At 48.3% G+C, this 15414-nt stretch overlaps 1 long non-coding RNA gene across 1 annotated transcript; it reads left to right on the forward strand.

Moving 5' to 3' along the window:
- The first annotated feature begins 3020 nt into the window (after positions 1-3020).
- LOC142472865 (uncharacterized) lies at positions 3021-13156 on the forward strand. Its single transcript, XR_012789873.1, has 2 exons — positions 3021-3632; positions 12624-13156. It is a non-coding gene; the product is annotated as an uncharacterized LOC142472865 (long non-coding RNA).
- Positions 13157-15414: the final 2258 nt, after the last annotated feature.

The following is a 15414-nucleotide window of genomic DNA, read 5'->3' on the forward strand; positions in this document are numbered from 1 at the left end:
CTGAGGCATGGCACACTGGGCTGGCGCTAAGAGACAAAAGACAGAAGTAGCTGGCGAAGGTTTTTCGCGCGTCCCATTGCGCGCCTTGCAAGTCCCCCTATTACTGCTCGGGGTAACCACTCTCCAAAATGCTTATTGACACTCCAAGTCCGTGCAAAGCGCCCCGAGCATCGCGGTTAAGAGGAGCGAGACACACAGATCAGGCCTTCGCGGCGTTTGACACACTGCATCCTACCCGGTTTGACTTGCCTATCCTGTGATCCTCCAGGGGGAACATTGTATATACGGTACTGCAGGGGCAGGGGCAACTCCAGTCCTCAAGGGCCACCAACGGATTTCCAGGATATCCCTGCTTCACGCAGTTGGCTCGGTCATTATGATTGCCCCACCTGTGCTGAAGCAGGGATATCCTGAATACCCGACCTGCTGATGGCCCTTGAGGACTGGCGTCGCCCTGCCCCTGCAGTACTTCCTGTGTGCAGTGCACGCCATTGTTTCTCGCATGCGGCTGTTTTGCCTAACATAGTAATGGAGATCAGGCGGTTCCTGGTGTCGGCCTTTTGTGGTCACAGGATTCTCGCACTCGTCTGGAATTCAGGGACTTTTCTGGGCATTTTATTTTTCGAGCTACAAAATTGGGCCTGGGGGCCCCCAGAGACACTTCCTGCGCACATGATGGGGAGGATGCAGCGTGCCGGGCTGAATAAGGAGCCCTGCTTACCTAATGAAAGCGCACAGACCCCTCTGTTACAGCCTGTAATGTAAGTCCCCTGGGGACCGCAGGCTCGCATTAGCTCCGACCAGCTGCCAAGTTCTGTGCTAATGGGTTAAATGGGATTGAAAAGTACTGGGTAAGACGCAGAGGAGCAATGCACAGAGACAACCCATCTGTCCTGCTGTCAGAATCAGGGGGAAGGGAGGGGAGCCTGCCAATTAACCCACTCTGGGCAGAACGCTGCTTGATTAGTATCGTTCATTTGCAGTTATATATAACATGGTCTCGGCCACCGTCCCGTTGTGTCCACGGGAGTCCCAAACGCGTCGTAGAGACGCGCGTCACTGAACCGCTCGCCCTGTCCGCTTCCACTCCTATGGACCTTTGCGCTTAATGATAGCGAGAGGCGCTTCCACGCACGGTAAGATGCGCCGCGAGCTGACACTATGGACTTCACTAGACGATACCAGGGAAAGTCTGCTCTGGTTTCACGGCTCTCTCGTGATAACATGCACAGCTGTCTCTCTCCGAGAGACGCACCGTTATCTCCCAGTCTTCTGAAAGCTATACAACACACAGTGTGGTCGCTATCCGCTTTACGCTACATAGGGGGGAAGGGGTCAACTCTAGTCTTCAAGAGCCACCAACAGGGCAGGTTTTCAGGATATCCCTGCTTCAGCACAGGTGGATCAATCAGTACCTGCTTCAGCACAGGTGGCCCAATCCGTCCCTGCTTCCGCACAGGTGGCTCAATCTGAGGCTCAGCCTTTGACTGAGCCTCTGATTGAGCCACCTGTGCTGAAGCAGGGATATCCTGACAACCTGACCTGTTGGTGGCCCTTGAGGGCTGGAGTCGGTCACCCCCTGCTCGAAAAACAGTTATGGAGTTCATTTTCCCCATCTCCCTCTTTTCTTTGTGATGTTCGGATATACTGCACATTGGGAATGAGCAGCGTTCCTTCCCTCTCGCTATAGTAACCCAGGGTAACTTTCACATCACGTCCCACTCAGTTGCTGTCACTGTATTTACATGCCGGGCATTGGGTTGCAACGGTGTGTTCCAGAGGTGGCTGCATGCAACCAGAGCGCAGCATGTGACAGAAGCCTGCGTGGTATGCAGCGCTCTGTGCGGCAGCAGCCGCCGTTCCGCTGATTGCCGCTGTGATGAGGGAAGCGCTTTACAATCTATAAAAGATTCATCAGCGCTCCTGGCTCTGGTTTCATGACGGGCAGTGGATCTATACAAACCGAATAAAAGGCAGGAGAATACGTGGTCAGGTGCCACGCACAGGCTCCTCTCCAGGTGCACAGCATATGTTTCAGGGGTGCTGTCAGGACAGCGGCGCTGAACACAGCAGTGTATGTATTGGGAGCACACGGAGGGATTCTTACAAGCCTGTTATTGGCTACAATCAGCAATGGTTCGTGGCCGGAGAAACAGAATTGTATTTTTTCATTGTATTTTTTTTTTAGATCTACTGTGTATTTAAAAAATAAAAATATGAAACCGTATCGTTTAATTCCGTGAATAAAACTGGGTCGCGATAAATAAGTTCCTCCTTTGGCTGCCGGAGAAGCGAGCAGCGCAGTCAGTGAACATCTTATCATACGGACCTGCTTCAGTTCCGCTAGACCAGGAGTGGCCAACTCCAGTCCTCAAAGGCGACCAACAGGTCAGGTGTAAGAAATACCCCTGCTTCAGCACAGGTGGCTCAATCACATTGGCTGACCCACCTGTGCTGAAGCAGGGATATCCTGAAAACCCGAAATGGTGGTGGCCCCCTGAGGGCTGGACCTTAGCCACTCCTGCACCAGACATTTGTTGGGAGTGGGAAACGGTCGTCGTTGAAAACAATCTGCTGTGTAAAACCTTCTCTGTCGTTTGTTAACGGTTGTTTTGTCAAATGAATGGGGGTTAGATAGCTTGGCAAGGTTAGGCTGGAAAGATTATGCATGCTGCTCCCTGCTGGTGTGGGTGTAACTGGGGGAGAATGCAACAGCAATTCAAATGATAGTGATCACAGATTAGCTGGTGATAAACGTGCTATTTCAGTGCAAAAATAGGTGTGCGCTTCCTGAGTACTTGCAACAATAAAGCAGCGAGAAAATCGGATTACAAAGAATCCTTATATTGTGCAGAAAGCGTCTAAAGGTTTCGTTTCCCTGGACATTGGCCAGATTATGGATATCCTCAGGTGACGTGCCTTCTGTTACCCACATATAAATAGGTCCCGCCTACCTGTGGTACTCACGTTTTGTGCAGTAATTAGCGCCTAGGTATAGGTAGTTCTTGGAACATCACAATGGAAGAGGATTACCAATAATTGTGCCTACGTCAATATATATCCAAAATAGATCATATGGGGAGGATTCTACAATGACGTGTGGTCAGGAGGAACGGAAAGGCAGCGAGTACTGCACAATATTTTTTGGGGGGCCACCTAAGTTTGGTTTAAACTCAGTAGGCCAGGTATTCTCAAGTCGTCCTCAAGATCCCCCAACAAGTCGGGTTTTCAGGATATCGCTGCTTAAGTACAAGTGGCTCAATCGGTCCCTGCTTCAGCACGGGTGTCTCAATCAGTGGCTCGTGAGCCACTGACTGAGCCACCTGTGCTGAAGCTGAGATATCCTGAAAACCTGACTTGTTTGGGGGGGAGGGGGGAGCTTGAGAACTGAAGTTGAGAACCCCTTCAGTAACCTCCAGTGACTTTCCGTATGCAGTTTCCTGCTTACATGGTGGGGGGGTCGGGAATGGAAGAGCAGAGCGCAGGAAGAAGCAGGGTCTCGTGTCCGCAGAAACTGAGCCATAAAAGGAGAATCTGCAACCAAACCCTGAGGAGGTGGAAGGGAGAGAAACCCTGAGGAGGTGGAAGGGAGAGAAACCCTGAGGAGGTGGAAGGGAGAGGCCAGCGCCCCGGTGAGTTCCCGCTGCCATATAGATTTTTTTGAGAAGTGCTCACGCCTTACTTGATATTAAAGCTGAATTATGCGCCGCACCTGGAAATGTGCTGCACATGAGCACATTGTATAATGGTGATGAGGTATCTGTACGTGATGTCGTCCTCCCACTGCTCCCTCATCGCCGAGAAAAAAGAAACGGAAGCCACAGGTTGCTCAAATTAGACGTAAATCTCTGTGCCACCTCTACCCTCTAACCCAGGCGTTTCCAACCTTTTTTTGGTTAAGGAACCCTATGTGAAATTCTGCGGAACCCCAACCATTTCTTAGTGCGTCTGAGATCAGATGTATTGCAAGGAACCCCGACCCTCTCTAATAGCGCACCTGAGATCAGATGTATTGCAAGGAACCCCAACCCTCTCTAATAGCGCGTCTGAGATCAGATGCATTGTAAGGAACCCCAACCCTCTCTAATAGCGCGTCTGAGATCAGATGCATTGTAAGGAACCCCAACCCTCTCTAATAGCGCGCCTGAGATCAGATGCATTGTAAGGAACCCCAACCCTCTCTAATAGCGCGCCTGAGATCAGATGCATTGTAAGGAACCCCAACCCCCTCTAATAGCGCGTCTGAGAACCGATGTATTGCAAGGAACCCCAACTCTCACTAGCGCATTTGAGATCAGATGTATTGTAAAGAACCCCAACCTTCTCTAATAGCGAGTCTGTGATCAGATGCATTGTAAGGAACCCCAACCCTCTCTAATAGCGCGTCTGAGATCAGATGTATTGTAAGGAACCCCAACCCTCTCTAATAACACCAATGAGATCAGATGCATTGTAAGGAACCCCAACCCTCTCTAATAACACCAATGAGATCAGATGCATTGTAAGGAACCCCAACCCTCTCTAATAACACCAATGAGATCAGATGCATTGTAAGGAACCCCAACCCTCTCTAATAGCGTGACTGAGATCAGATGCATTGTCAATTATTCTGTATTTGATACAATTTTCAAATGACCTAAAAATTGCAGGGAACGCCTTTAGGGATCCCAAGGGTTTCTAGGAACCCCTGTTGAAATACACTGTTCTAACCCACAGTAATAACCAGCGGATTTTCTCGACTGGTGTTACACGGGGTTAGAATGTATTAGGGGAAGCACTGGGGTCACCAACGATCGTTACTACCCCAACCATTTCTAGGTACTTTAATGGGTCTAGTCATTCTCAGCATTACTTATTTGTAACCATGTTTGCTCCAGTTATGGTTAAATGGTTTAGTAGGCCCTGACTCGTCTCCAAGGGGAAGCAGCGAGATGGTTAATTTTGGAAACAGATGTTAACATTGCAGCTGCCCGGGATTTAGGCTTCACGCTTGGTTGGGTGTCGGGCGACGGAGAAAGTCTGTGCTGACTCCACGTGGTGGCACGGACGCGTTGCACTCACCCTATAAGCATCCCACAGATCCCACACTCACCTGCAGGGAGGCCAACTCCAGTCCTCAAGGGCCACCAACAGGTCAGGTTTTATTTGTTTGTTTCAAACGTAAGCTTTATTTTAGACTGTTCACAACATTGAAAACATAAGATTGGGGCGAGGGGGGGGGGGAGAACAGAAATAAAATGGGAGGGGAGGAGTGCCAGTGCGTCACACAGTAAATATACATATCGTAGAGTAAGACATACTCCGGGTGAGAAAGTCCATACCTCGGCGAAAGAAAATGTGGGTTTCGGCAACCTTATACCGGGGAACGACTACTTTAGTCTCGTCTATGCCTCCGCGGTTGGGAATCAACAGGATTCAATTTGGGTTCAGTTGGGGGTTACCCGCGTAGGAGAGCCAGGGCTGCCAAACGTTTGGGCAGTTTTACATAGTTACATAGTAGATTAGGTTGAAAAAAAGACATACGTCCATCAAGTACAACCTATGCTAAATTTAGACGACAGATACTTGATTCTATATCCGTACTTACAGTATATTATTCCAGAGGAAGGCAAACAAGAAACCCCAGTGTGATATCATCCAATGATATCTCATAAGGGAAAATAAATTCCTTCTTGACTCCAAGAATTGGCAATCAGATTACTTCCTGGCTCACCAACCTTCCCATGTATACTTATTTGGTATATCCCTGTATACATTTCCTTTCTAAAAAGATGTCCAACCTTTTTTTTTTTTTAACAAATCTATTGTATCTGCCATCACAGGCTCCATGGGGAATGAATCCCACATTGTAACTGCCCTTACTGTAAAGACCCCTTTCCTTTGTTGCTGATGAAATCTCCTTTCCTCCAACCTTAAGGGATAGCCCTGAGTCCTTTGTACTGCCCGTGGGATGAATAGTTCTTTTTAAAGCTCCTTGTATTGTCCCCGACTATATTTGTATATAGTTATCATATCCCCTCTTAGACGCCTCTTTTCTAATGTAAATAAATCTAATTTAGCTAGCTTTTCTGCTAAACCCTCAATCTGTTTTTTTGATTGTTCCATACAAATCGGGTAACAAGTGACTGTAATTTGAGAATATCTGAATTTATAACAGGGATGGGGGGAGGGTCTGGAACAAGTAAAGTAATCCGTGAAGCAGATTCATTTGAACAATTATACCGATCCACGAGATATTACATTTACTTCAAGTTTGGAGGTCAACTAAGAGTCTTCAGTATTTGCGGGTAATTGGCTTTATATAGGGAGGTGTAGTCCTTTGTTATGAATACGCCCAAGTATTTTATTGCGTATTGTTGCCGTTTAAAATCAAAATTGAGTTCAATTAGCTTAGTCGTGTCTTTTTTTGTTAGGTTGATATTGAGAGCATCGGATTTACTATTATTAATTTTGAAGCCTGAGAGTTTATTGAAGTGAGCAAGATCATTAAATAAAAATTGGGAGGGGAGATCAGAGAGGCCTGGAGATTGTAAGTATAATGTACTCGGTAAAAAAGTGCTAGCTTATATCGTTGGTCTCCAGCTTGAATACATTGATCCGAATATGTGCCGCCAGCGGCTCCATACAAAAGGGCAAATATAAGGGGGGAAAGAGGGCAGCCCTGACAAGTCCCACTCCTAATTTGGATCTGTTTTGACGGAATGCCACAGCAAGTCATCTTGGCTGTGGAGTCGTTGTACAAAGATAACATTGCTTTGAATCCGAATGCTTTAAGGGTTTCATGCATATAGACCCAATCTATGCGGTCGAAAACCTTTTCTGTGTGGAGGCAGAGTAGCATTGAGGGGGGTGTCTGTCCTTTGAGCAAGGGCTGTCAGGCCTATGATAGGCGTGATGTCCGCAGCTTGTCTCCCCGGGATGAACCCCACTAGGTTTGCTGTCCGGCCTTCCTGCCTCTCCCCTGTCTCCCCTACAATCTATCCTAAACGCTGCTGCCAGAATCACTCTACTCTTTCCTAGATCTGTCTCAGCCTCTCCCCTGCTGAAATCCCTCTCCTGGCTTCCGATCAAATCCCACATCTCACACTCCATTCTTCTCCTCACTTTTAAAGCTTTAGACTCTTCTGCTCCTCCTTACATCTCAGCCCTAATTTCTCGTTATGCACCATCCAGACGCTTGCGTTCTTCTCAAGGATGTCTTCACTCTACCCCCTTTGTATCTAAAGCCCTCTCCCGCCTTAAACCTTTCTCACTGACTGCCCCACACCTCTGGAATGCCCTTCCCCTCAGTACCCGACTAGCACCCTCTCTATACACCTTTAAGACCCACCTTAAGACACACTTGCTTAAAGAAGCATACGAATAGCTCTGTGAACATTCTGAACACATGATACATAAAGCTTGGCCCCCTGCAGACGCACTTACCAGAACTCCCTCCTACTGTCTCTGTACGTTATCCCTACCTACCAATTAGATTGTAAGCTCCTCGGAACAGGGACTCCTCTTCCTTAATGTTACTTTTATGTCTGAAGCACTTATTCCCATGACATGTTATTTATATTATTTGTTATTTATTTGATTACCACGTGTATTACTACTGTGAAGCGCTATGTACATTAATGGCGCTATATAAATAAAGACATACATACATACAATAAGGGATGGAAGGACTGACATAAAAAGACTGTTAGCTAAAATGTTAATGTCCGAATTGAATTAATGAGATCGTGTAGTAACTCCCACTCCGTTTGAGCCACCTGTGCTGAAGCAGGGATATCCCAAAAACCTGACCTGTTGACTGACCTCCAAGCTGAACTGCGGTAATTTCAGCTCCGGGGACCCTATGGTTCCAGAGACACTAACCGGTATCCGCCAGTTACTTCCTGGGATTTAACCGCCATTTTATATCCCCTGAAGGGGACGCTACTGTCTGCATGATTCTGCTTCCTATGTAAAACCTCATTGCCCCAACGGTTAAGTCATGTATATCCCTCTGTTCCTCCATTGTACCGCGCTGCGGAATATGTCGCCGCTTTCCAAATAAACTCTCTTCTCAAAAGAGAAGGAGCGGCTCAGGAGTCCAGACCCTGTCCCTAATGACAACGACCCTGAGTGTGAAGCAGGGGAACCTGATTAAATCCCCGGTGTCACCTCTTTGTGTCCTTGGGCGAGTCACTTTATCTCCCTGTGCCTCAGGCACCATAGATTGTAAGCTCTGCGCACTATACTGTAATGCAGTGCGTGCTGCGCGCTTTGCTGTCATTGTGACGCGCTTTAAGTCCCATTGGGAGAAAAGCGCTATATGAAATAAAGTTGTTATAATTATTAGGGTTCGAGTGGTGATGACACTGCCTTTGAGGGGTGTGAACCCCAGTGTAAATCACAGCATCAGCACTTTGTCATCTTATCTTCCTGTGCCCCGGGCATCACAATCAGACCATAAGATGTGGGGGAAAAAAACTACAGTTCTCCAAAGACTTCAATTATCAGCATCAGATCCACAAGTTAGGCCTGGGACATAGTGCCCCAAACAGTGCGGAGGCGCGCTGAGGCTGGCCTTACACAGCGCGCCGTCAGGGGGCGGGCCAGTGACGTCACGGAGCTGGTTCGCCCTCATTGGGCGAACCGCTCACGTGACCGGCCCTGCGCTCCGGCGAGCGCCAAATTTCAAAACTCTGTGAGACACACGCTTCCGCGAGCGTGCGCGAGCCCCTGCTAAAGCCGCTCTCATTGCGGCTGCAGGGGCTCAGTGCCGAGCAGCAGCGCGGGTCAGCGCATAAGCGCTGACCATGCCCGAGGCCCTACCTTCAATTCTCCGACTGCAAGTGCAGCATTAAACACGAACAATCCCACAATAAGCCCAGCTTTGTATTCGGTGTACGGACGTCCATTTCCATGGGACATGATGAGGAAAAGAACAGGCCAGATGTTGAAGTACATCACGTGGCACGCTTTCTCAGTAGTGGCGGTTATTGTAGTGATAATGAAACGGTGATTTCGCGGACGAGCCGCTATTCTTGATGATTAGTTAGTAAGACCCCGCCGGGCAGGTAGTTTTCCCCCCAATCTTTCCCTATTATTCGTGAAGCGTTTATTCCCAATACGTCACATATTATTTAGTCCCCTGGATTTAGTGCTATAAAGTAATCTATATGTGTATACATTACATATATGATTTTAGGACCCGTATGTTTACTTCTTCAGGCGGATCTAATAAATCAGGGCAAATACCCCACAAGGTTTTTATGGGCTTCCAAATTCCCTCCCCACCCCCCTTGTGGCTCCGCAGTGACAGAGCGCCCCCTGCAGTCCATTGCTGCCCATCGCACGTGCAGAACCCTGATGCCAGGATACGATGCCAGACATCCAAGTTGTATTGTATTTGTATGTTTTTATTTATATAGCGCCAAAAGTGTACTCAGCGCTTCACAAAGAATACAGCACAGGGAATTCTAACAATACATTAAGCGCAGCAAAATCAGACAATGGGAAAGGAAATCCCTGCCCCGCAGAGCTTACAAGCCAAGGGGATTGGGGGGAGGGGTATCAAGTGATTAGTTCTGTATATCGGGCTGGACGTGACGGACCCCCCCCCCCCGTTTTCTTAGCGTGTACTGTACATGCTTAGGGCACTGGGGGGGGTTACGTTGAACTCGTGCCAGGGGAGGCTCTGCGATGCCTTGCATCTGAACTGGGATCGGGTTATGCTCTCTTTTCGGAGGTGTAGACGGCCGTTGGTTACACCCCAGCAGCACTATGAGGAATCACCCCGCCGGTCCTGCATTAACCTCTTCATTGCTGGAAGAAGAGCGTGCTAACAGTCTGTGGCCGCTGTCCGTACGATGACCACCCTGCGGGGGCGAACTGACCGGCGCTAGGCATTATTGGGTAACTCTGCGTGTTTTTTCCCCCCCTCTTCTGCAGCCAGTAATCTCTGCTCGCACTATCGCATGTGATAATCGGAGCTGTCACAGAACAAAGCGCTTCCCGTCCTTGGGGAGTAACGCGCGCGTTGTACATTTCAGAGCTTCATTTCTTATATTTCTTTTTAAAGGAATGGGGCATTTTTCTCTTGACATTTACATGGGCACAGGGATGAGATATACTGCACCTTAGAGATCTGCTGCCCTCTCGTGGTAAGTGGGCTGTACTGCAACAATCCCAATGGCAGTGATGCAGGGGTGCGCAAACTTTCAGTCTGCACCTCCCTGCCTGCTCTCCCCTCCCCCCTTACCTTGTCTCTGGCATCAAATGACGCCACGGGGTCATTTGACGGTGCATTGCCATGGCGACAGGGTCATCCGAAGCCGTCGGAGACAAGGTAAGGGTAATTACAGAGGGCTCACGCGATGCTCAGCATTTAATTTAAATGCTTTGGGGAAGAGCGCAGGGCCTCTGTAACCACTGCTCCCCCTAGCCCCCCCAATTTGCACACCCCTGTGATAATGCACGGTTGGGTTAAGGAGGTTTGTCCTACTGTCCCATCTGCCCTTGCAAAACACATTACAGTGGCCCATAAGGGGTTAATGTTGCCGGATTCTTTAGTATCCGTTTCAAACAAGGGGAGTGCAGCCGTACACGTGCAAACGGAAGGAAACGCAGAAAACATCTACTCTATATTTTGGAAACTTGTCTGTCTGATAAACTTGCATTGGGACACCTCTTAATGTATCGTAACCACATTGTGCTTGATGGCTCCTGAAGTCATGGAGCAGGTTTGTGGGGTCGTGCCTGCGTTTGGATAGCATTGATGAGAAGAAAGGGTGCTGCACACCATATCGTTAGATAACGCATGCATAATTACCGGTGCTCTTGTGCTGAAGGGCAGCCCGCTGGAGGCCCAAATATTATCCAGGAACAAACAAGGCACTTCGGATTTTCTAATGCTGCATTTAATGAGCCAAAAAGACGACGTTTCGACCGGAGATGGTCTTTTTCAAGTGATACATGTCTTAAAGAGTGTCAGACATGGGACGCACCAGAGAAGAAGTCACGTGATGACAGCAGGGGCACTGGACTAAGGCAATTCTATGAGTGATTAAAATGTCTCTGACATGCAAGTCACCCTCAGGGTGTTGTTACCTGGTAGGCTATGTATCTGGCACGTGACATCATAATGCACATAGCCTGGTGGCAGATAAGGAGAGTCAGACAGCTATAACGTTTACACAGAAAGCAGATGAAGATAGAGAGGAAGTCAGCTGGGACTTGAGGAGAAGGTAAGAACGATGGAGGAGAGGGGCGGAGAGAATTGGGGACATCATAAAGGTATTAAAGGAAAGTGATGGGAGGGAGAGAGAAGGGAGTAGGAGGGTGAGAGAAGGTGTAGGGGGGGAGGGTGAGAGAAGGTGTAGGGGGGGAGGGTGAGAGAAGGTGTAGGGGGGGAGGGTGAGGAGGAGGAGGGATGAGGTTGTTTTCTTAGAATTCCTGAGTAACGCCGGGTACTTTCAGCTTGAAGTGTAATAATTCCATTATTATTATTATCTATTCTTACGCACTCACAAATAGTGTGTTAAATTCCGGCACTTCAAGGTACATCTTTTATCTCAGGCAAATGTTCACAGTTGGACATAAAAATGGCCACTTCACTTGGAACATAAGAAAGTATCAAGAATTGTAAGTGTTAATGTTCAAAGCTCACTAACGCAGTGTTAAGTACAGTTTTCGGCCAGAAAGTGCATTGCCTTAAGTGCTAATGTTATGCAAGAGGCATTCTGCCTAACGACACGTACCTACCCACAGGCCCATTACAGATAAAGCTGGGACTTACCCCGACGTTAGTTAGGTCACACCTAGAGGTGGCATTATTCCCGTCCAGGCCCTGAAATACGGGTTCTGCTAGAGAGCCCTATTTTTGCAAAGTACCAAGCGACTATACGTCCCCAAACACACTTAAACAACACGAGATACCTGTGCACTAAACTGAATACACCAGAGATACCTGGAATATAGAAATCAAGTCGAAATAGTTGTGTTAATCCAGGTGCGATAGTGCAGAGCAAATGAGTATTTCACTAGCAGGTGATATATTTTCTTTTATTTGCACTAACAGTTGATATTGTAAAAGACAAGCCACCGAGAGCGCTCTTCTCTCCTTCCTGTCAAGCAGTATGCAAAGCTGGATATGCAAAGTAATTTCAAAAGGACTTAAATTTGCACATATATTCCAGGTGTGTTCAGGTGTGTGCACTGGTATCTTTCCACGCGTTGTTACAAAAATACCCCTCTCTCTCTCTCTCTCTGAAAAGAACGTCCAGTAATGACTTTGCTAACTGCCCGGTATTATCACGGAGTTAACGTACCTCTGTGCATCTATGCCGTATATCATCATCATCATTATTATTATTATAGAATAGCATATGGCAGCAATTGGGCTCGCTCTTTGGTGGAGGGTTGTTTTGGGGCCACCTACTGTACTCAGGTTTCACTTGGCTACTTCTGTATGACGGGCCTTAAAAAGGTTCTCGCCGGCTGCAAGTACCCCAATAATAATAGGGGAGAGGAGAGTCACCGCCCCTGCAGCGTGGATGGGGTCACATGCAGCATCCTTTGTATTAGTCGTGTGTGTATGTGTGTGTTTGTATGTCTCATCTGGCTGAAATCCAATTATGTTTTCCCTGCAGGGCGGCTGAATAAGACCCAGATCTGTCAGCTCGGAGAGGCGAAGTGGACCGTGCAGCCCAGGAGAGCGGCCTCTATGGGACGCGCGAGCAGCAGAGTGTCTAATCCTAACCGACAGAACTGCAGCCGCCTCCCAAAACCGGAATGCTCAGCGGGGTGTGGAGCGGGGCCCGTATTTCCACTCTGCTCCCCGCTTTCTGCCTCCAAACCCCTTCTCTCCACGGGGTAACCACCAATACCCAAGGCCACTGTTAATGCAGCAGTATGCAGGACTCCAAATGATGCTGGCGTCTCCTCTTCACAGGCCCTTGTGCTTCGTCTCTTGCTTGTTACCTTCGCTGTTTTATTGTGCCGCGTTCCAAAGGCATCTGCTTGAATTGTTCTGCGTTGGGCTGTTGTACGCTGTGAAACCTTTTAACGAACCAACACGAGAGCCCTTCGCACACAGTATTACATACAGGGGGTTTCCAAGCCTCGCAAGTACTTTCTTCTAAAGTGCCCTACAGAAGAGACTAGCGAGTTCTCCGAAACGCACGAATCGGCGGACGCTCGTAAAAAAACGGATCCCAGCACGCAAGAGAAAACGTACACTTCTCCAGGAACCGCCTGGCTGCCAGAACGCGTGTGAAACGCTCAGAATTATATGATGCGCGGATTTTAAATTCCTATTCATTACGTGTATTGTATACATTAAAAGAAAATGCCGGGCAGTGACTCTCTCACGTGGGTCCCATTTACATCCACGGCGCCGACTTTTGTACTGATCTTGTTCAGTCTATCTGTACCTCATTTTGTGTGTACACACACACACACACACACACACACACACACACACACACACACACACACACACACACACACACACACGTCTCCTGTCTCGCTTTCATAGAGGTCAAACGCCGAGGTTTCAAATGAGTGAGATTGGAACGTCATATATTACAACAACAAAAACCTACATTTTAACCCATCCCTGCCATGTACTGCAGGCCCCGCTGGCAGGGTAGGGGTTAATTGGGTCATCCTGAATGTGTTAAACCAAGATTTCTTTGGAGGCAGCTGGGAAAGAGAGACAGCAAAAGTGAGGCCCGTTCTGGCAGCAAAGGTGTTTAAGTCAGTGGTTCTTAACTTCAGCCCTCAACAGGTCAGGTTTTCAAGATATCAGCGTCAGCACAGGGGGGCTCAATCAGTCCCTGCTTCAGCACAGGTGGCTCAATCTTTGACTGAGCCACTGATTGTGCTGAAGCTGGGATATCCTGAAAACCTGACCTGTTGGGGGCAATAGGGGGGGGGGAGGGGTTTTGAGGACTGGGGTTGGGCCCCCCTGGGTTCAGTAGTTAAGGGTCTAACAGCAAAATGCTGGCCAGTGCTTTTCTTACCTGGCCCTTTCATTGAACTTCCAGAGATTTAGCTTAAGAGCCACATGGGTTTCCTGACCAGTTCAGGGTTAAAGGGCAGATCCCCTCCGAGCAGTTTCTGCGTGGGTGACCTTACTTTATGCCAGAGGTACATAACAGCGATGGCTGTGTGCTAGTGCCTAATGGCTAGATCGGGTTATCAGAAGCACAACTGTGCGTTTCAATAATTGATAAGCTGTCAGCGCATTTTGGAAACTGCCTGCAAGCTGCCAGCCCATTAACTTCAATCCATAGCACCGTGGAACAAAGGGGCCGAACCCGCCCCGTTAACCCCATCGCCCTGTGTCCCGGGCGCATGAATACACTACTCTGTTCAGGGCTTTATGATAACTGCAAAGTCGTGCGCACAGCTGTCGGAAAACCCTACGCCGAGTACAAAGCCTGGGTGGGAACTGAGGGATAATCTCTGGCAGACTAGGGATTAGAGACGCAGCTCCACATAAACAGGACCACGTGGGAAATACAAAGGCGGCAGCAGCAGCGAGTGCGATTAGACGGCACACGCGTAATGCGCCCGATAATTAGAGAAGCCCCTTCCCGAGGAATAAACAATGACGGGGGCTGCCTGCACGGCGCAGCGAGTAGCCGGGTCACATCACCGGGCGCACCGTGCTTTGCAGCGCGGCTACCGTGAGAGCTCCGGTTGGGAACACTAGCGGGATGGTTGCAGGCTGCGATACCGTTTAATAGGCCAACGTGCGCGTTATTTACAGGAAAATCTTTGGCCGCCGGATTCGGACACCTCGATCTCTCTTAAAGCTGCAGCTCCAGCAATATCCTACGTGTGTGTATTTTTAAATAAACCAGTTCTGTACTATGAGAAAATACTTGCAGCATTTACAAAATAAAAAATAAAACAACTTAAGACATTTTTAATGTATTCTGCTGTAACAAACATTTTTGTTCCTATAGCAACCATATACAAAGTCACATCCCCTTCCCCTTCTGACACAGCATCACCTTTTTGAACCCCCGCCGTAGTGACCCAATTGAAACTAGTGCCTGCCTGGTCACATGATCTTCCTCACAGAACTTTGGCTGTCAGTGCAGCAGAAGAGGACCCAAGATGCATTTAGTGAACCCCCAGCCGAATTTCCGCGATCAACCACAGGAGAACGGATCAATCGCATTTTAGCTAATCACTTGTCATTGGGCAGATTGTATTGATGCACACATTGAATGACATTTTCCTTATTTATTTACTTTTTAACGACAGCTTTAATAAGCTTGGGAGGTTGCAAAGGCTTGTGTACAAACCAGAGGTGAAGAACTCCCATGCTGCTCCATTAAAAGCCTTTGCATGCTGCCACCAACCCACACAGCCAGGTTCAGACCACGATAACCTAACTTCTAAATGCCTCATCACATTGATTTAAAA

Source organism: Ascaphus truei, chromosome 22 (assembly GCF_040206685.1).
Source record: "Ascaphus truei isolate aAscTru1 chromosome 22, aAscTru1.hap1, whole genome shotgun sequence".
Classification (NCBI taxonomy): Eukaryota; Metazoa; Chordata; class Amphibia; order Anura; family Ascaphidae; genus Ascaphus; species Ascaphus truei.